The 23,145-nt window shown below is 42.5% G+C and overlaps 1 protein-coding gene across 1 annotated transcript in view; it reads left to right on the forward strand.

The window, feature by feature from the left end:
- The first annotated feature begins 8,728 nt into the window (after positions 1-8,728).
- LOC116955414 (odorant receptor 131-2-like) overlaps positions 8,729-23,145 on the forward strand; it is a 29,058-nt gene continuing 14,641 nt past the window's right edge. Inside the window, exon 1 of the mRNA XM_032976480.2 lies at positions 8,729-8,746. The gene's annotated coding sequence lies outside the window, so the exon portion shown is untranslated. The remainder of the gene's footprint in view (positions 8,747-23,145) is intronic.

The following is a 23,145-nucleotide window of genomic DNA, read 5'->3' on the forward strand; positions in this document are numbered from 1 at the left end:
TATTCCGGACATACAGTACCCTAGTGTCTACAAACTAAGTTGCCTCTGTGGTAGTAGTTACATTGGAGAAACCAAACGCCATGTCTCGGACCGCATTCGTTAACACAAAGCAGACCTTAAACACGGTAGGACCAACACCTCGGCCGTGGCAGATCACTGTTATAATTCAGTGGGCTCACATGACATTGACTTCTCCAACACAGAGGTTCTTTGCAACCCATCGAGCTCCCATGAGAGATTCGTTCATGAGGCTATCCACATATACAAACACAGAGACAATTTCAACCAAGAAGATGGATTCTGGCTTTTCAATCATTGTAATGATTTGATAAACCATTTCGGGTCTTAATTGATTGTTCATGCTTACGGTGGCTCTCAGACAGCATACATTAAATTTTCGTCTCCCCCCTCCTCTTTTCCGAACATAGATGGACTCGTCCTTCTAAACAAACTGTCAAATCGCTATCCATGGTGCCAACGCTTAAAAATAAATAAATGCAAACACCGTTTGAAAATAAATAAATACAAACCGCCACTTCTTTCAAATGTTTCTTGCCGTTGGTTTTCACACCTGATGATGACTGTTTGTGTTAGAGTCGAAATTTCGTGAGAATTTTATTGTTTAATATATATTTTATTATGTTATTGTTTTCCTTCAACGTGACTTTACCGAAAGAACCAAGAATATATTTTTCTCTTTTTGTTTGCATTTTTGACTGCTTGTGTTGTGGTTATTGCAAACATGATGCCTTGTATAAAGGTGTCAGTTTTTGTGCCAGCTAAAAGGGTAAAAACCTATTCCTATATCTTGTTACTGGCAAAGGAGGTCTCATAAAAGAATGATCCTGCTTAAACCATCTCAAGTCTCCTCTTAAATTGTAACCGTTCAATTGCAGCGCTTCCTTAACATGTTTAATTTTAGTTATCAGACTATCACCTTATGACATTTTTTTAGCCCGATGTATGAGCGTCTTGACGAGAGGATATCTGTGCGGGATGAAGGTCTGACTGTGAATAGAGAAAGGCGTCGGTGTGCATTTTTATTTTGGTAACCGCTGTGTGTTATTTTACCATTTCGACCGCGCCCGAGCAGAATATCCATAAATAGGAGAGTTCTGTCAACTTCCATGGCGAACTGGATTGATGGGTTTTGCTAGTTAAGATGATTTCGAAATCCGTTAAGTGTTTATTTGCCATGTGGCTGGACCACCAAATGTTTCAACCATGCTAATTAGAGGTTCGGGGGAAGGCCAACAAACTAAACAAAATCAGCAGTTCTAAAGAAATGAGTATTCAGCCTAGATTTAAAAGTGCATAGCTCTAGTGGCTTCCGAAAATCGCATTCCAGACGGCCACAGAAGCGCATCTAAAAGCGTTATGCAGTGACCATCTTTGTTAAATGGTTTACCAAAACCCAAACCGAGGATGACCGGAGTTTGCGTGATCATGTATGCTCGTTGACGAAACAGCAAGGTATTGTGGTTTATTTGTTGTAAGCGCTTTGTGGGTAGACACAAGCAGTGTGTAACTGTTCTTGATGCTGTCTTTCGATGTGTGGTGTGTCGCCACTGACACAGATGGTTCCGTTGAAAAACTTAAAATATTTTTTTTTAATAAAATGCGAGCTCTCTATAACATGCCGAAAAATTATGGTAATGAGGTGCAGAAAATCGACAGTAATCCATTCCAGTGCGACGGAATTGCACGAAAGGAGGGAAGAAGGGTAATAGGGCACGCTGCCCCATCAAAATGGGGACCTCGCGTTATGGGTAAGATGTAAATGGCAAGGGAAAACGGAGGAGTGAGGGGGGTGGGGGAAGGGGAGGAATAATCAGCATGCATTATGCTAAGGAAAAGCCAGGGATGGGAGGGAGGGAAGAACGGGAGAAGGAGGGGTCAAAGAAAAACCCTCAGAAACAATTAAACATATTGGCGGCTAGCGAACTTAATATCCGGCCTTGCACCACTCCTAATTCTGCTTCCGCTTGACCACCGAGTGGCTTAGCCCTATTTTCTCCCATCCCTATCTCGCAACCTCCTCGTTGGTCTGCTAATTTTAGACTTTAGGAAAGAAGACCACACGGCTTTCAACTCCCATTCATTTCCTTTAGGCTTGTGGCTTAAGTGCTTCATGCCTGCCTGTGCTAGGGGCATATTATGCCACTTTCCATGAAGGGGGTTCGTTGTCCTTCCAATTGACCATCATAGTCCCTCTTCTCAGATACAGCAAAAAGGCGATTATTTTTGTAAAAGATGCGTTCACTCTCAGCACAGCTGCAGACTGATGGGCTATATGGTACATATACATCAGGCGATGAGTCTGCGTATGATGTGCGCATGACATGTGCGGACTCAGCGCCATCAGGCGACGAGTCTGTGCATGACATGCGGCAATCGAATCTCATGATATGCGCAGACTCAGCAACAATCTACTTGGCGTCATTAGCAGTCATTAGACGGCCATAGATACGAGTTTTGGTCCTTAATGTGGGGGTCTTACTATAAGAAAGGTCGTAAACGCAAAGGGTTGCACGTCGAGCCGTTGTAAGTCGAGGATCACCTGTACATGGCGTGAAATACCTGGCCCACTCACTTCCTTATAGATGTATTGGCCTCTGGCTGGGAAAGGAGTGTTTCTTGCAGAAGCGGAATATCTACCTTGTGCCAATTTAAATTTGAAATAGTAGGCTGCCTCTTAACAGTGTGAATCAGTCCATCCACGTTCAGGGAAATTACATTTAATTTAATCACCGACAGGGGGTCTCTGCTGCAGTTGTCTTAGGTCAGGAGAGAGGGATCAGACCCGTGGCATCAAATATTTTCATCAGGAGTGGCCTCAGGGTGTGGAGGGAGCATGACCCGTACAATAATTGCCGCATGGGGAGGAGGCAGGGAAAAGGCAACCAACACAATAAAGACTAGGGGGAACGCAATCAAAAAAAACACCTGTGGTATAAAGACCAAGTCAAAGTACAATAAACCATTGACTACCGATGAGACCAAAGTGCAGCAATCGAAAGCGGACCTTATTTATTTTTAACTATTGACCCGCGATATTAAGCAGAACAATTTTAGTATTACAACAACGAATATATCCACTTAATGCAACAAACTAAAAATCTTAAACAACCAATTTACAAGCAACATAAGGAGAAGGGGAAAAGAGGGATGGAATTGACAGAAGAGGATGGGGGGGGGGCGAAGGGAGGTTAAAGGAGGGGGGGGGAAGAGTAAATAGAAAAGAGGGGAAGAGGAGGAGAGGGCTGGGGGGGGGTCAAACAAATGCAAGGGCCACACAGACTCATTCACTCCCAATCCGGTTCCATGTCCGACGATGGGGGAAGGTGGCAAAATGCCTTGTGCCCCATTCTACCCTTGTAGGATGCGAGGAGGCATGGGTGGGAGGAGATATTCCACGTTCAAGGGTCCTGCATAGTAGAGCAAATGGGCTCCGCCACTCCGCCACTCTGCACTTGCACATATTGTCGGAAGGGGGTATTGCGAGGAGCAACTACCCTCGCGCCAGCACACGAGTGTCTCCCAATCTAAAGACTCTGGGCGGCTGATTTTCAAGTGGTCTTGAGACCACGTCGTGTCAGTGTATTCTCCAGCAAAGCGCAGTGAGTGCTCTGGAAGGTCGGAGGAAGACGGGGGTATGTGTAGGAGAAGGGAGGCAGCGTGTAGGAAGGAGACATGAGGTCCCGGGTGGATGGGTAATGGGGAGCCTTCTCCTGAGGCAAGGGTCCCCAAGAGGAGCCCTCGGTGCCTTGAAGCGGATTCTGCCAAGAGGTGAGAGGGCCAAAGGAGTAAGGGGGAGAGAAAACAAGAAGGGCGAGGTGGGATAGGTGAGTACAAAATGATGGATGTCCGGTGAGGATGAAAAAAAGGAGGCAGAGGAGAGTAATACGGAGGGAGGATGTTGAGGAGGGGGTGTGCAAGGCAGGGGAGGGGAACATATCATACAGTCAATGGGAACGGTGGCGTCGAGGAATATATTTAAAAAATGGAGTGTGTAATTGTGGGAAATTTAGGGGTGGCGATTAACAACCTGCTGCAAGGAGGGTTGGGAGTGGTCATCACACCATCCCCCCCTCCCCCCCAGGATTGAGCCCGTGGAACATTTTTTTTTATGTTACGTGGGTTTTCCTTTCCCTGATTTCCCCCTATGCAGCAACAAATAATCATCACGTGTACCTCCCTCTCCCCCCCCTGGTCCGCTCTCAATAAAAATGGCTGATGCCATGGGCCCAGTACCCCTCTCCCACCCTTGGACAACCACGATTGCTTCCTCGTCGGTGGTCAACTTAAACAATCTCCCTCAATGTTAACGGCCTAAATCATCCAATTAAGAGACAATGCATCCTTTCCTTCCTGAGCAAACATAGGGCAGATATCGCTCTCCTACAAAAAACGCACCTCTCACGATCAGAAGCATCAAAACTTTAAAGGAACTGGGTTGGACGTGTTTCTCATGCTGCATATACTTCTGGTAGTAGAGGCATAGCGATTTTAATTTTCTTTTTTTATTAATAACGCCCCAGACACTCTCGACCCCCAAGGTAAATACTTTATTTTCTCGTAAGAAAACACCAAGGAAGTGAGATAGCACTGTTGAGTGTGTACAATCCACCCCTATTAATTCGAAACAATTCTCTGCTATCGCAGCCCTGATCAAGAAAATTATTGAGGAGATCATTGTGGGAGGGGACTAGAATCTGTTCCAAGACTCCACTGGTGACATATCACATGCGTCCACCTCGAACCAGAATGCCACACAGAGACTCCATTTAGCCGAAATAAAGTCACTATACCAGTTGATCGACCCCTGGAGGACCCGTTCTCCTCTCCACAAATAATGTGGGACATAAAGCATATATCTGGGGCATGCTAATAAAAAAAGAGAGCCCATAGGCACAGAAAAATCCGGGAAAAGCAACCGCAACTGGAGGAGAGCCTCGTTAGTTTCCATGAGAGTCATGAAGCAACTTAGTGCCCAGAGACCCTGAAGAAAATATACGGCATGTAAGTGGAGCTGGGAAGGTTGTTAAATTACCAAACATGCTTACTCTTCAGAATAACGAGACTGCCTTTCCACAACCCCTCCCTAACACTGCCAGACTATTGCAAGGATAGTCAAATCCGCTGAAACCACTCATTGCATCTATCCGAAGTAGGAATGATCCGTCAACAACCAGGTGTGGACAGATAAATACACGTTTAAGGAAATGCTATTAAATCCTGTATACCTCTGAATCCCCATCAGAAGAGGATATTGATACTTTCTTAGCGAAAATGTCCCTTACCAATCTGTTCTCAGACTTCGGCGCAGAGCTGAGTAGGCCAATCACCATCCAGGAATTACAGGAAGCCATGGCAGTGTCCCCAACTGGAAAGGCGGCAGGTTCTGATGGGATAGAAGGAATAATGGACAAGACAAGAGACGAAAATGTACCGAAATTTATAAATCAACACAAAGATGGTGATATGAGTTAAAGTGCCGAGAAAAAGTTTGTGAACCCCAATGATAATTATGGAAAATCCATAGTTTTTACAATGATAGCCTTCTTGAGTCAAAACCGGTATTATCTTAAACATGCAAAGGGGTTTATATGAACCAATTCCATGTCTTTTGAAACAAAACGATGTTCGAATTAAACAAACAATGAGTAATTAGATTCAGGGTATGTGAAAAAGTAAGTGAACCCTTGACTTTATTAAGCTCAATTCAGGGACTAATTAGAATCAGGTGTTTAAATAATTAGGTAGAGCTTCAGGGGTGAGTTTGAGGGATGCCCCACCCTATATAAAGATAATAAACTTGTGAGTTTGGGCTTCATCATTCAGGTGTGTGGAGCCAAGTCATGCCACGATCAAAATAAATCTCTGAGGACTTCAGAGAAAAGGGTGGCAAAACCATTTATATGGATTTGGGGCTCCACCAATCCACTATCAGACAGATAGTCTACAAATGGAGAAAGTTCAAGACCACAGTCACTACCCAGGAGCGGTCGTCTTACCAAAATCTCTCTAAGAACAAACCGGAAAATCTTCAAGGAAGTCACAAAGAACACCAGAGAAACATCCAATGATCTGCAGGAAATCTCGACTTGGCTAATGTGAGTATTCATCACTCAACCATCAGATAAAGATTCAACAAAAAAGGTGTCTATGAAAGGACAGCAAGGAGAATACCACTGCTATATAAAAAGAGCATTGCTGCCCGTGTGAAGTTATTTTCTATTCTATTTCATATTTATATAAGGCCAATACAAATAAATTATCCACAAGACTTCTGGAACAATGTTCTCTAGACAGATAAGACAAAAGGTAGAACTTTTTGGCCTTAATGAGAAACGTTATGTTTTGGATGTCCTAATTAAAAAGAGACCTGATGGTTTAATGAGCCACTCTGTCTACAGGAAAGCTACCCATACGGATGCTTATCTGAAACCGGATTCCCACCACCATCCATCACAGAAGAATTCTCTCATCAAGACTCTGTATCATAGAGCCCAATGCATATCCGACCAGGAACACATAGGCAGTGAACTCAAGCACGTACACCAAGCTCTTAAGGCTAATGGTTACTCCGACTATACAATCCGCAAAGCTATCACTCAAACCATGAAGAAGGACCCTCTTGAGGAGCCTTTCAAAACCATCACTTTACCCTACATTGCGAGGATCACAAAAAAGATCTCCAAAATCTTGAATAAACACAAGATCCAGGTCCGTTTCAACACATTACATAAAATCCGTGATCTGGTTCCGTCTGTAAAAGATGTGATTCCGGACATACAATACCCTGGTGTCTACAAACTAAGTTGCCTCTGTGGTAGTAGTTACATTGGAGAAACCAAACGCCATGTCTCGGACCGCATTCGTGAACACAAAGCAGACCTTAAACACGGTAGGACCAACACCTCGGCCTTGGCAGATCATTGTTATAATTCAGTAGGCTCACATGACATTGACTTTTCCAAGACAGAGGTTCTTTGTAAGCCATCTGGCTACCATGAGAGATTCGTTCATGAGGCTATCCACATATACAAGCACAGAGACAATTTCAACCGAGAAGATGGATTCTGGCTTAGCAATTATTGGAAAGATTTGATAAACCATTTCAGGTCTTAATTGATTGTTCACGCTTACAGTGGCTTTCAGACAGCATACATTAAAAAAAAAATTCGTCTCCCCCCTCCTCTTTTCAGAACATAGATGGACTAGTCCGTCTAAATAAACTGCCAAATCGCTGCGCATGGCGCTAACGTTTTTTATATTATAAATAAATAAATAAACCGTTTAAAAATAAATAAATTGATGCAAACCGACACACCTGAAGACGACCGTTTGTGTTATGGTCGAAACGTCGTGAGAATTTTTATTGTTTTATATATTTTTTATTATTTTGTTTCCCTTAAACGTGACTTTACCGAAAGAACTAAGAATACGTATCCCAACTGTCAAGCATGGTGGTGGGAATGTGATGGTTTGGGGCTGCTTTGCTGCCTCAGGTCCTGGACAGTGTGCCATCATTGACACAACCATGAATTCTGCATTGTATCAGAATATTCCAGAGGAGAACGTCAGGCCCTCCGTCCCTAAGCTAAAGCTGAACCGAAAGTGGGTCTTGCAGTAAGACAATGATCCTAAAAATACACGCAGATCTACAAAAGAATGGCTGCAGAAGGAGAAATTCCACGTTTTAAATGGCCTAGTCAATGTCCAGACCTAAGCCTCATCGAAAAATTGTGGCAGGACCTGACGAGAGCTGTTCATGCAAGGCAACCCCCAAATGTCACCGTGTTAAAGGAGTTATATTAGGAGGAATGGGCCAACATTCCTCAAATACGATGTGAGAGACTGCTAAGCAGTTACAGAAAACGCTTAGTTGCAGTCATTGCTGCTCAAAAGGGTGTCACCAGTTACTGAATCTAAAGGTTCACATTATTTTTCATATGTGATTATTGAATGTAGAATAATTTGAGGATAATAAATGTTAAAAGAGTATCACGTTTTGTGTGATTTGTTTAATTAGGTTATCTTTATCTATTATTAGGACTTAAATTGAGATCTAATAACATTTTAGGTTTGAAATATGTAAACTATGTGAAAATCAAAAGCGGGTCACAAACTTTTTCTCGGGACTATAAGATAATCTGTTTGAGTCAGGTGACATGTGCACGGGATCACACGACTGTGAGTTGTCAGGCATGGGATGGCCTTCATCCAGCAGTGGATAGACAATGTATGATGAGCATGAAGAAGAATAATTGACTGGTTGACACACATATATAATCTTTTATATTTTTATTATTTTATTGTTTCCCTTCTATGTGACTTTACCGAAAGAACCAAGAATATGAATTCCTGCAGTCACGAAAGCTTTAAATCAAAATATATATTAATTTGTTAAACAGTTTATATATATCTATATGTTGCTGCTAAAATAACAAAAAGGCAGGTCCGAACATGTCTGTTCTAAAATAGCCGTCGCGTTTTAAGGAAGTATTTTCCCAATTCTTGAATATAATCCCACAGCAATTAAAGCTCACCAACCATTGCTTTGTTACTAGCAATTACAGAAATGTGTTGCGCGTATTCAGCTCACTTGTTAAAAGCCATCATTTGTATTGTCACGCAACATTGTGTTGTGTTATGTTGGCCTGGTGACGGGTTTCTTGTAAACGTATATAAACAATGGGAATGAAGTAGCAGACTGCAAGCAAGAACAGCGAGCGTTAAGGTACTGTCACTCACAACATGTTTTCCACATTATCTACACCTTGTTGACTAAGTGCTAAAGTTGTACGTTTTCAGTGGAATGTTACTAGAAGTAGAGATCAACTTAGATTACTGCATGTAAATGTATCATAATGTTTCTCACTAAAATATATGCTATGTTTACATCATTCAATCCTGTCAAACTGACTGGAAATCTCGTGAATTAGCCGTGTTGGGAGTTGCTATGGCATCAAAAAAACGCGCATATCCATCCTGCAGCCTCATGAATGATCGTATCCACAAAATGTCTTCTCATTTACTGAAAATATTTATGTTGTGCTATCAGCAATACAATGTTATGATACATTCTATATTCCACTAGAAGCCACTTCGGACATGCCAGCAAATAAGTCTCATGCCATATATTTTGTTCCAGTGAGAACCCTTGCAGCATAGCAAATCTATAGCCATGATAAGGCTTGACTTATAAGCCCAACAGAGAGAGCATCACTATAGTTTTGTCTAGATGAAATAATTGCATCTGATATTGACTCAGCATCGTGAATTACATAAATTATCTAATATTGATCAAATTTATTCGATGATCAGAATCAGAAAGGGGTTTTATTCGCCATGAAAGTTCGCACAGACAAGGAATTTACTTTGGCAGGAAGGTGCATACATCAAACATATAGTAAACTTAAATCTAAAATAAGTGGTATACAAGTCTAAACTATACTAAAGTACAAAGTCTAACTAACACTAAGGGGCTAAAGTATGTAAAATTTTGAATAAATATTGAATATAAAGTAGCTATAAGATACAATCTAAAAATACAAAAAATATAAATAGGGTAACATAGTGTAAATATGGCAAGGTGTCATTTTGTAGATAAAATGTTAAAGCAAGTGTAAGCCCTTGGCCTTGTTAAAGAGGCCAGCAGCGGATGGGAAGAAACTGTTTTTGTGGCGTGAGGTTTTGGTCCTGATGGACCGCAGCCTTCTGCCGGAGAGGAGTAGCTGGAACAGAGTGTGTCCAGGGTGGGAGGAATCGGCCACAATCTTCCTCGCCCTCCTCATGGTCCTCGAGGTGTGCAGGTCCTCGAGGGTTGGTAGATTGCAGGCAATCACCTTCTCAGCAGTGTGGATAATACGCTGCAGTCTGCTCTTGTCCTTGGCAGTGGCAGCAGCGTACCAGATGGTTATGGAGGAGGTGAGGATGGATTCAATGATTGCTGTATAGAAGTGCACCATCATTGTCTTTGGAAGGTTGAATTTCTTCAGCTGCCGTAGGAAGTACATCCTCTGTTGAGCTCTCTAATGAGGGAGTTGATGTTCAGCTCCCACTTGAGGTCCCGGGAGAGAATAGTGCCCAAGAAGCAGAAGGACTCTACAGTTTTGACTGGGGAGTCGCACAGGGTGATGGGGGTGAGTGGGGCTCTATTCTTCCTGAAGTCGACAACCATCTCAACTGTCTTTAGAGTATATTCTTAGTTTTTTCGGTAAAGTCACGTTGAAGGGAAACAACAAAATAATAAAATATATATAAAACAATAAAAAAGTTCTCACGACGTTTCGACCATAACTCAAACGGTCGTCTTCAGGTGTGTTGGTTTGCATAAATGTATTTTTAAACGGCACATTTATTTATTTATAAAAACGTTAGCGCCACGCGCAACGATTTGGCAGTTTATTTAGGACTAATCCATCTATATTCTGAAAAGAGGAGGGGGGAGACGAAATTTTTATAATGTATGCTGTCTGAAAGCCACTGTAAGCGTGAACAATCAATTAAGACCTGAAATGGTTTATCAAATCTTTCCAATGATTGCTAAGATAGAATCCATCTTCTCGGTTGAAATTGTCTCTGTGCTTGTATATGTGGATAGCCTCATGAACGAATCTCTCATGGAAGCCAGATGGCTTACAAAGAACCTCTGTCTTGGAAAAGTCAATGGCATGTGAGCCTACTGAATTAGAACAATGATCTGCCACGGCCGAGGTGTTGGTCCTACCGTGTTTAAGGTCTGCTTTGTGTTCACGAATGCGGTCCGAGACATGGCGTTTGGTTTCTCCAATGTAACTACTACCACAGAGACAACTTAGTTTGTAGACACCAGGGTATTGTATGTCCGGAATCACATCTTTTACAGACGGAACCAGATCACGGATTTTATGTAATGTGTTGAAACGGACCTGGATCTTGTGTTTATTCAAGATTTTGGAGATCTTTTTTGTGATCCCCGCAATGTAGGGTAAAGTGATGGTTTTGAAAGGCTCCTCAAGAGGGTTCTTCTTCATGGGTTTAGTGATAGCTTTGCGGATTGTATAGTCGGAGTAACCATTAGCCCAAAGAGCTTGGTGTACGTGCTTGAGTTCACTGCTTATGTGTTCCTGGTCGGATATGCATTGGGCTCTATGATACAGAGTCTTGATGAGAGAATTCTTCTGTGATGGATGGTGATGGGAATCCGGTTTCAGATAAGCGTCCGTATGGGTAGCTTTCCTGTAGACAGAGTGGCTCATTGAACCATCAGGTCTCTTTTTAATTAGGACATCCAAAAAGGGTATCTTGCCATCTATTTCGACTTCCATGGTAAATCTGATGGCTGGGTGTATGGAATTGATGTGGTCGAAGAATTGGTCTAGAGCAGGCCGGCCATGTGGCCAGATGACAAAAGTGTCATCCACGTACCTCTTCTATAAGGTTGGGCGCAGATTGGCAGTCTGGATGGCGTCAGTCTCAAATTTCTCCATGAAAATGTTAGCTATAACTGGAGAAAGGGGGGAGCCCATTGGGGTGCCCTCAGTTTGTTTGTAGAAAGTTCCATTCCAAGTGAAGTATGTATTGGTTAAACAGTGTCTCACCAGGGGGGGTACCTCAGTGTATAGTCCTTGATTAACCAAGTCTTCAACGATTGCAATGGTGTCAGGTACAGGAACCTTGGTGAATAAGGAAACTACATCAAAACTGACAAGCAGGTCGTCTGGGGACAGGGAAAAACCCTTGATTGTCGATACCATCAGATTTACCATGGAAGTCGAAATAGATGCAAGATACCTTTTTTGGATGTCCTAATTAATTTCCTGTAGACAGCCACTCTGTCTACAGGAAAGCTACCCATACGGATGCTTATCTGAAACCGGATTCCCACCACCATCCATCACAGAATAATTCTCTCATTAAGACTCTGTATCATAGAGCCCAATGCATATCCGACCAGGAACACATAAGCAGTGAACTCAAGCACGTACACCAAGCTCTTAGAGCTAATGGTTACTCCGACTATACAATCCGCAAAGCTATCACTCAAACCATGAAGAAGAACCCTCTTGAGGAGCCTTTCAAAACCATCACTTTACCCTACATTGCGGGGATCACAAAAAAGATCTCCAAAATCTTGAATAAACACAAGATCCAGGTCCGTTTCAACACATTACATAAAATCCGTGATCTGGTTCCGTCTGTAAAAGATGTGATTCCGGAAATACAATACCCTGGTGTCTACAAACTAAGTTGCCTCTGTGGTAGTAGTTACATTGGAGAAACCAAACGCCATGTCTCGGACCGCATTCGTGAACACAAAGCAGACCTTAAACACGGTAGGACCAACACCTCGGCCGTGACAGATCATTGTTCTAATTCAGTAGGCTCACATGCCATTGACTTTTCCAAGACAGAGGTTCTTTGTAAGCCATCTGGCTTCCATGAGGGATTCGTTCATGAGGCTATCCACATATACAAGCACAGAGACAATTTCAACCGAGAAGATGGATTCTATCTTAGCAATCATTGGAAAGATTTGATAAACCATTTCTGGTCTTAATTGATTGTTCATGCTTACAGTGGCTTTCAGACAGCATACATTATAAAAATTTCGTCTCCCCCCTCCTCTTTTCAGAATATAGATGGACTAGTCCTAAATAAACTGCCAAATCGTTGCGCGTGGCGCTAACGTTTTTATAAATAAATAAATGCGCCGTTAAAAAATACATTTATGCAAACCAACACACCTGAAGACGACCGTTTGAGTTATGGTCGAAACGTCGTGAGAATTTTTTATTGTTTTATATATATTTTATTATTTTGTTGTTTCCCTTCAACGTGACTTTACCGAAAAAACTAAGAATATGAATTACTGCAGTCACGAAAGCTTTAAATCAAAATTTGTCTTTAGAGTATTTAGCTCTAAGTTGTTCTGGCTACACCAGGTCACCAGGTTGTCAGCTTCCCACCTATAGTCAGACTCATCCCCACCAGAGATCAGGATCAGCCCAATGAGGGTGGTGTCATCCGCAAACTTCAAGAGTTTGACGGACAGATGATTGGAGGTGCAGCTGTTGGTGTACAGAGAGAAGAGCAGTGGGGAAAGGACGCAGCCCTGAGGAGTTCCGGTGCTGATGGACCTGGAGTCAGAGACTTGTGTTCCCAGCTTAACGCACTGCTTCCTGTTAGACAGGAAGTCTGTGATCCACCTGCAGGTGGAGTCGGGCACTTTCAGCTGGAAGAGCTTGTCCTGAAGCAGGGCAGGGATGATGGTGTTGAAGGCAGAGCTGAAGTCCACAAACAGGATCCTGGCGTAGGATGCTGGGGAGTCCAGATGCTGTAGGGTGAAGTGGAGTGCCATGTTAACTGCGTCGTCCACAGACCTGTTGGCTCTGTAGGCAAACTGAAGGGGGTCCAGGAGAGGGTCTGTGATGGCTTTGAGGTGTGCCAGAACCAGCCGCTCAAAAGACTTAATTACCACAGAGGTAAAGGCGACCGGTCTATAGTAATTTTGTCCTGTTGGCTTTAGCTTTTTGGGCACAGGGATGATGGTGGATGACTTCAGACAGGCTGGTACATGGCATATCTCCAGGGAGGTGTTAAAGATGTTGGTGAACACCGTAGACAGCTGGTCAGCGCAGTGCCTGGGGGTGGCTGGAGAGACAGAGTCCGGCCCAGCTGCTTTGCGTGGGTTCTGCCTCTTGAAAAGTTTATTAACTTCTCCCTCCTTAACGGAGAGAGTCATCTCTGTAGTATGGGCGGGGGATGGGGCCTCTTGGGTGAGAAGGGGTAGTTCAGGACAGTCCAATTGTCTTTCAAATCTGCAGTAGAACTTGTTCAGGTCGTTGGCCAGGCGGGAGTCGTTAGTGGTGTGGGGGCTCTGGGCTTGTAGTTGGTGATCTGCCTGAGCCCTCTCCAGACAGAAGCAGAGTCGTTAGCAGAGAACTGGTGTTTTAGTCTCTCTGAGTACAGTCGTTTAGCCTCTCTCACCGCCTTGCTAAACCTGTTCTTCGACTCCTTAAATCTGTCTCTATCCCCACTCCTAAACGCGTCCTCCTTCTCCAACCTCAACCTTCTGAGCTTTGCTGAGAACTAGGGCTTGTTGTTGTTGAAGTTCACCCTGGTACGTGTTGGAATACAGCAGTCCTCACAGAAGCTAATGCATGACGTCACAGCCTCTATGAGTTCATCCAGACTATTGGTAGCAGTCGTGAACATATCCCAGTCAGTACAGTCCAAGCACGCCCGCAAATCCTCCACAGCCTCACTGGTCCACTGTCCTCACAGCAGGTTGACAGAGCTTTAGTTTCTGCCTGTATGCAGGAATCAGGTGGACCATGGCATGGTCTGAGTGTCCCAGTGCTGCTCGGGGGACGGCGTGGTAGGCTCTACTGACTGTAGTGTAGCAGTGATCCAGAGTGTTCCCTTCTCTGGTAGGGCATTTAATGAATTGTATGTATTTGGGGAGTTCGTGGCTGAGATTACCTTTGTTAAAGTCGCCAAGTACGATAACCAGCGAATATGGATTTGATCGCTCCACACTCACAATCTGGTCGGCTAGCATGTGTTGGGCCTCTTTAACCTGAGGACCCGGCGGCAAGTAAACTCTGACCAAAATAAGCGACGCGAACTCGCGAGGCGAGTAGAAATGTTTACAGTTTATAAAAAATGATTCAAGGAGCGGAGAACAATGTTGCAGAATCACTGTGACATCGACACACCAGCCACTGTTAATGTAAAAACAAATACCACCACCTTTCGTCGTGCCAGAGAGTGCTATGTCACGATCAGATCTTACAAGATGGAATCCTGCCAGTTGTAGCGCAGTGATCGGAATCAAATCACACAGCCATGTCACCGTGAAGCACAAAACAGAAGATGAAAGAAAGTCTCTGTTTTTCACCATCAGTAGCTGAAGTTCGTCCATTTTGTTGCACAGTGAACATACATTGAAGAGGAAAAAGCTCGGAAGCATTGTTCGGATCCCGCGTCTGCGTAGCCGTACTAGAGCCCCCGACCGTTTACCCCTTGGGTGGCGTTTCGCTGCTTGAGCAAAGCCTAACGCGGTTTTGACTAGAATGCCCACTAATTCTGCCGCTGGAAGCAGAAAAGTGGGAAATAAATCCACAGGAGTTGTTTTCCTGATGTTTAAAAGTTCGTCTCTTGTTAGGGAACTCCGAAAATCTTGGTAAAACACTGAATTAACAGACAAAACAAGACAAAACAGGGCGCACCGACCGGCTGAGGCTACCATCATCGGCGCCATCTTCTCACCAGCACGGGTGTGCTGAACAGCAGACCTCTCACACCAGCACGGGTGTGCTGAACAGCAGGCTCCTCTCACCAGCACGGGTGTGCTGAACAGCAGGCCTCTCTCACCAGCACGGGTGTGCTGAACAGCAGACCACTCTCACCAGCACGGGTGTGCTGAACAGCAGGCCCCTCTCACCAGCACGGGTGTGCTGAACAGCAGGCCTCTCTTATCAGCACTGGTGTGATTAACAGCAGGCCCCTCTCACCAGCACGGGTGTGCTGAACAGCAGGCTCCTCTCACCAGCACGGGTGTGCTGAACAGCAGGCCTCTCTCACCAGCACGGGTGTGCTGAACAGCAGGCCTCTCTCACCAGCACGGGTGTGCTGAACAGCAGGCCCCTCTCACCAGCACAGGTGTGCTAAACATTATGCCTCTCTCACCAGTACTGGTGTGATGAACAGTAGGCCCCTCTCACCAGCACAGGTGTGCTGAACAGCAGGCCCCTCTCACCAGCACGGGTGTGCTGAACAGCATGTCCCTCTCACCAGCACAGGTGTGCTGAACAGCAGGCCTACTCACCAGCACAGGTGATCAAGCAAAACAAGACAAAACCGGACAAAACAGGGCACACCAACCGGCCGAGGCTGCCATCATCGGCGCCACCCAGCGTTTGTAATATTTGTTCTGTGTGCCTCATAACTTAAAGCAGAGTCAAAGATAACACCCAGATTTCTCACTTCAGATATTTGTATTCGAAGTAAAGTTACTCAAATCTATATTTTACACATTAAGTTGGTGCTGAGAACCTACGAACAAAACTTCAATATTATCGGGGACATCCAGATTTTGTTGTCAATAATGTTTAAAAAAATATTGGACCAAGAATCGGACTTTGAGGAATACTACAGGTAATATTTGCTAAACCTGACACTGACTTTTCCAGCGAAAAAATGAAATCGTCCGTTTCAAAGGTAAGATATAAAATAAATTAATACATTACCAGCCAAACTATCTGATCGCTTCGAGATGGTCAATTAAAAGGAGTGATCCACTATAGCAAAAGCTCCACTATGTTCCAGCAGAAACAAAATGGATAAAGCATTTGAGTGTGCCCTCTGCAATGAAGCATTGGTTATTTTTGCCAGGACAGTTGTTATGCAGTCATTGAAATTAAATTATGATTGAAACTTTTCTAATATTTTATTAGCATTAAGGAGCCCAATGAGTTTGTTTAACACTCCCTTTTCAAGGATCTTAGCTTGAAAATGGAGATTTGAAATGGGTCTAACGTCACTCAGAACTGAACATTTATATAGACAACTATAGGCATTCCGCAGAAACCTCGATGGAATGGAATCTATAATACTAGTTGTAGAATCCATATGCATTGCAATCATATTTTGATCCTGTGCAGTAATTCAAAAAAATATTCAATCACTGCTTCCCCCAGTCTGTCTAAAATACTCAAATACAAAACACACACTGGAATTGGTTACCTAATAGTAAATGAGATATCTTTCACACTTAGGGCAAGCTGCTTCAAGTTTACTAATAGGAGAAGATAAAACATTAACTAATTGATCTATGCAGAATTTTAACAAAACACCCTGGAGTAATTGTTCTTTACCTCAATGAGATTTAAGAATTAAGCACATCTTGCTGATCTAATAGCTTACAGCTACGTTGTACCTCAAAATCAAAGCAGCTATGTGATTTTGTATCCGTCTTTATATTCCACCTTTTGAGAGTCTCTTTTTACTTGCCAGATGGTATTGCTAATTAAATGAATATTGTAGACATACGTGTCTCCAATCGCCACACACGTCTCTCTGATCGCTGATATAATCTCATCGCATGGCATAAAGTTCCATCAATATGCTGATTATACACAATTGTACGCCACAGTGAAGTGAAAGGTAGATATGGATAGCCTCTGTAACCTCGAATATTGCACGCAAACGGTGTACGTGTGGTTTTTACGAAACGAAATAATGCTTAATTCACGAAAATCGCAGGTTCTGTTGTTTGGCGGTCGGGCTTTTGTGAGAAGATCAGGCGTGGCAGTCACAGACTCCAGGATTCAGTTTCTGCTCATCTAAAGAGTCTCGGCACCACACTGGACCAGAATACTGTATGTTGTTTGATCATCACGTTAAAATTGTATTAAGGTCCTGCCATTTTCATATCAGAGCTCTATGACACATTCGACCAATACTGAGTCGCCACATAGCCAATATGGTGACACGTAGCATAGTTTCGACAAGGCTCGATTATTGCAACTCACTAATTTAGGGGACGTCTGGCAAAAAAAAACATTTCCAGACTGCAGTGTGTACAATGTTACTTGGCACGTGTCGTGATGGGTGCTGCAAGATCTGACCATATCCATGCAGTGCTCAATGAGATGTATTGGCTTCTTGTTTGTTGTCCTTCCCCCTCACCTCTGATTAGCACGGTTGGCTACGTACAGTTACATACAAGTACAATATGCATGCATATTTTCGTGAAACTAATAAAGCCTTAAATGAGGTGATTATGAAATATGGTTATATCTGTCAACTAACTTATCAGAAGATAAGGACTGCCAACGAGTTAATGCAGCTAAGCTCATTATTTCAGATTATACATTTTACAGTTGGGCAACTAATTGCAATACTTTTAAAAGTGTGAGCCCCACTCTTTTTGGGTACAGGTAGTATAGCCTCAAATAAAATACAAAAGTGATGTGGTATGTTTGGATCTTTTATGAACAAGATATTAATAACTTAACCTCCATAAATCACGATATCTAATGTGCACCTATGATTATGGTTGGGCCCTGAAACATGCTGATTAAAAGCAAGTGTCCAAGAGCTTCTTGAAGTCACCAGCCTTCTTACTCGTGAAATTTAAGATCTACCCTCAGAGGAAGAAAATTATGTTCATAGCTTTTATCATAAAAATAGTAGCTTTTACCAACCCTCGCCCCACTGAATGTGCTTTCTGAACAAATATACATTTAGAAGAAGCTTCAATCATGGAAGTATTGTTATTTGCTCTGATCATAGTATCATAAGTTTATAACATGAATAAAGATAATTTATTGAACAGTTTTGAATAAGTGCTTTAAAATCTTCTTTGAGGATCTCAAATTTTCTCTACCTTACGTAAATAGTTCTCATATGTAAGACCAAAGTAGAGGAATGGTTATGTTGTTTCATCAGATTATCGAATTTAAAAGTAATATATTTGACTGTGGCCTCTGGGAAACATTTCAGACACTTTATTTGTATCACTGAAGTCTCTATCAACATATTTAACAATGGAATCCCCTACCTCGACAGCTTAGTCATTTTGCACAAAACAATACATGTGTTCCTAATATTAAGCTGAGGTTCAGGAACCGAAGGAGCAGTCAACACTTTGGTTACCCTTCTTACAGATATGCACTCCTGTTTTTAACTTGGGGGAGAATGAGAAACAGTAGTCTTGTGTTTCAGTCTCTCACTGGTGACTGAGGGGTATAAGTTCTTGCATCTAGGCTGAAAACCGAGGCGTTAGGAACGCTCTCCAACGCAATTTGACTTAAAAATACACACCTCACTGATCAAGGGTTAATAAACTATCCTCAAGGAATTGCCCATGTTTATCATTATTCCTTAAAATAACTACGTTTTCTTCTTCAAAATATATATTAACCATGAGTTCCTTGATAAAATAAAAAAGTTTAATTTGTAAAGTAAATAGAAAATTCGATGTAGCTAACCACAGTGAACATGTTACACGTACTTTTTATAATGGCTATTTTAGTATTATTATAATCTGGTGATGAATAACAATAGAAATAAACAATGAAATTAATCAGCAATGTGTATTAACCACAAATAATGGAGGTGAGCAGTGATAGTAGAAATTGCTGGAATAGCTGTCGTTGTTGCTGGTCTTATTGATGTAGCTGTAATCGTAGTTGTTGGTCTTGTTTAATCGTAGTTGTATAGGTCAATATAATTAATGTAGTAGTAGTAGTAATTGTAGATGATCCACAATGCCACCATAGTTCTCCAAAGCAGTCAAAAATGGGAGCACATCACCATAATTCTTGAATCTCTCCACTGGCTCACAATCTAATCTCAGATTGACTACAAGATCACCAGAACCATCCTTGAGATCCTCCATGGATCCACCCTATCTTCTCATTATACATGTTTTTTAAAAATCTTACCTCCCACATCTCATTTTGCTCTACTGCCTTTGAAATGCAAAGTCCCAGTCATCCTTTGCAGATTGCTCCTTCTAATCTCAATGGTCTATAATTATTCCTATACCCCCCACTAATCTCTGCCGAAGTCCAGGCTTAATACGTTAATCTTGTCCTCTATCTACATTTCATTTTTATAAGAAATCGAATGCATATGCTCTTGTCCTTTGGTTCAATGTGTAGTGTCATGAGATGAAGTGGAATTTTCAATTATATATTAATCTAAATCGTATTGTCTTATCAATATGCGTCCTATTAAACTGTACATGTAGATGACAATATTCTCCTTATATAATGTGTTAATATATATGAACATATTGTAATATATTAATACATTGATAGAATACATATGTATATACATATTATAATAAGTGGAATACCGATCTAACTCCACCTCGGAGGTCCACAATCTTAGCCAGTCCCAAACCTGGATAAAAAGGAGGAGCGTCGGGTGAAAGAGTGCTGATACTTTCGCCGTGAACAAAAAATAATAAAGTAATCCAATGCACATAACGATCACAGAAGAAAAATACTAGCTCAGCTGTCGCCCCGGTTAACAAGGTCCACGTCCCCAATCGAGTAACCGGGATTGAGTCGGAAAATTAGGTACTGAAAAGCAGCAGCAGCTACGACACTATCAGGAAATGAAGCAGTGAAATGTCGAAACAAGAAGATGCTGAGAATGGCGAATGAGGAGATCACAGTAGGGACATGGAATGTGAGAACACTATGGGCAACAGGACTCTTAGTGCTGCTTAGAAAGTAAATGGAAATATACAGGTACGACATCCTAGGACTTGAAAAAATAAGATGGACAGGAAAGGTGAAAATAAATGGGTGTGAATTGATCTGGTTAGAAGAACATAAAGTGCACACCAGAGGAGTAGGGTTCTTGTTAAGTGCTGAAGCCAAAGCACCATCCTTATTGGGATATAGAGTGGATAGTTCAAGGGTAATTGTAGCAATATTTAATGGGCAACCCCGAACTTTCGGTCTAAAGGAAAGCTACCGATACGGACGCTTACTTAAAACCGGATTCAAACCACCATCCATCCCAGAAGAATTCCCTCATCAAGACTCTATACCATAGAGCCCAATGCATCTCCGACCAGGAACACATTGCCAGTGAATTCAAGCACGTATACCAAGCTCTCAAGGCTAATGGTTACTCCGACTACACAATCCACTAAGCCATCACTCCAACCATGAAGAAGGATCCTCTTGAAGAGCCATTCAAAACCATTACCTTATCCTACATTGCGGGGGTCACAAAAAAAGATCTCCAAAATCCTAAATAAATACAAGATCCAGGATCGATTCAACACAGTACATAAAATCCGTGATCTGGTCCCGTCTGTAAAAGATGTGGTTCCAGACATACAGTACCCGGGCATCTGCAAACTAAGTTGCCTCTGTGGTAGCAGTTACATTGGAGAAACCTAACGACATGTCTCGGACCGCATCCGTGATCATAAAACAGAATTGAAACACGGTAGGACGAACACCTCAGCCGTGGCAGATCACTATTATAATTAAGTGGGCTCACATGACATTGACTTTTCCAAGACGGAGGTTATCTGCAAGCCATCCGGCTACCATGAGAGAATCGTTCATGAGGCCATCCACATATACTAACACAGAGACAATTTCAACCGAGAAGATGGATTCTGGCTTAGTAATCATTGAAAAGACGTGATAAACCATTTCGGTTCTTGATTGATTGTGTTTTACCGTGACTTTCAGACCACAGTCCATTCGCTGGCATTGCCTCTTAGTACCTTTCACGCGACGGTTAATGGTATGGTTTATAGCATATTGTATAATAATAAATAGTATAACAGTGTAATGTTTAATATCATTTATAAGGTAATATATAGTTTCGTAATTGTAAAGTGAATATACAACAGTGTGGTATACAGTAGGGTTGGTAGAATAATACACAGCGTAATATTACAAGTCTAATATTATTATAGTCTAAAGTATAGGGTAGTGTATAGTAACGCAGTGTATAATTCAATGTTGGGGTCTATGGCAGTTTATAATACGGGGTATAGTCGTAAGATGTAAGAAAAAAGATTAGTTGGAAGCATATTATAATAATTTTTGCGACATACAGTGAGGGAAAAAAGTATTTGATCCCCTGCTGATGTTGTACGTTTGCCCACTGACGAAGAAATGATCAGTCTATAATTTTAATGGTAGGTTTATTTGAACAGTGAGAGACAGAATAACAACAACAAAGTCCAGAAAAACCAATGTCAAAAATGTTATAAATTGATTTGCATTTTAATGAGGGAAATAAGTATTTGACCCCTCTGCAAAACATGACTTAGTACTTGGTGGCAAAACCCTTGTTGGCAATCACAGAGGTCAGACGTTTCTTGTACTTGGCCACCAGGTTTGTACACATCTCAGGAGGGATTTTGTCCCACTCCTCTTTGCAGATCTTCTCCAAGTCATTAAGGTTTCGAGGCTGACGTTTGGCAACTCGAACCTTCAGCTCCCTCCACAGATTTTCTATGGGATTAAGGTCTGGAAACTGGCTAGGCCACTCCCGGACCTTAATGTGCTTCTTCTTGAGTCACTCCTTTGTTGCCTTGGCTGTGTGTTTTGGGTCATTGTCATGCTGGAATACCTATCCACGACCAATTTTCAATGCCCTGGCTGAGGGAAGGAGGTTCTCACCAAAGATTTGACGGTACATGTCCCCGTCCATCCTCCCTTTGATGCGGTGAAGTTGCCCTGTCCCCTTAGCAGAAAAACACTCCCAAAGCATAATGTTTCCACCTCCATGTTTGACGGTGGGGGTGGTGTTCTTGGGGTCATAGGCAGCATTTCTCCTCTTCCAAACACGGCGAGTTGAGTTGATGCCAAAGAGCTCCATTTTGGTCTCATCTGACCACAACACTTTCACCCAGTTGTCCTCTGAATCATTCAGATGTTCATTGGCAAACTTCAGACGGGCATGTATATGTGTTTTCTTGAGCAGAGGGACCTTGCGGGTGCTGCAGGATTTCAGTCCTTCACGGCGTAGTGTGTTACCAATCGTTTTTTGGTGACTATGGTCCCAGCTGCCTTGAGATCATTGACAAGATCCTCCCGTGTAGTTCTGGGCTGATTCCTCACCGTTCTCATGATCATCGCAACTCCACGAGGTGAGATCTTGCATGGAGCCCCAGGCCGAGGGAGATTGACAGTTCTTTTGTGTTTCTTCCATTTGCGAATAATCGCACCAACTGTTGTCACCTTCTCACCAAGCTGCTTGGCAATGGTCTTGTAGCCCATTCCAGCCTTGTGTAGGTCTACAATCTTGTCCCTGACATCCTTGGAGAGCTCTTTGGTCTTGGGCATGGTGGAGAGTTTGGAATCTGATTGATTGATTGCTACTGTGGACAGGTTTCTTTTATACAGGTAACAAGCTGAGATTAGGACTATTCCCTTTAAGCGTGTGCTCCTAATCTCAGCTCGTTACCTGTATAAAATACACCTGGGAGCCAGACATCTTTCTGATTGAGAGGGGGTCAAATACTTATTTCCCTCATTAAAATGCAAATCAATTTATAACATTTTTAACATGCGTTTTTCTGGATTTTGTTGTTGTTATCCTGTCTCTCATTGTTCAAATAAACCTACCATTAAAATTATAGACTGATCATTAATTTGT

The sequence above is a fragment of the Petromyzon marinus genome, chromosome 59 (genome assembly GCF_048934315.1).
Source record: "Petromyzon marinus isolate PM22_M1 ecotype Great Lakes invasive population chromosome 59, UKy_Petmar_22M1.pri1.0, whole genome shotgun sequence".
NCBI lineage: Eukaryota > Metazoa > Chordata > Hyperoartia > Petromyzontiformes > Petromyzontidae > Petromyzon > Petromyzon marinus.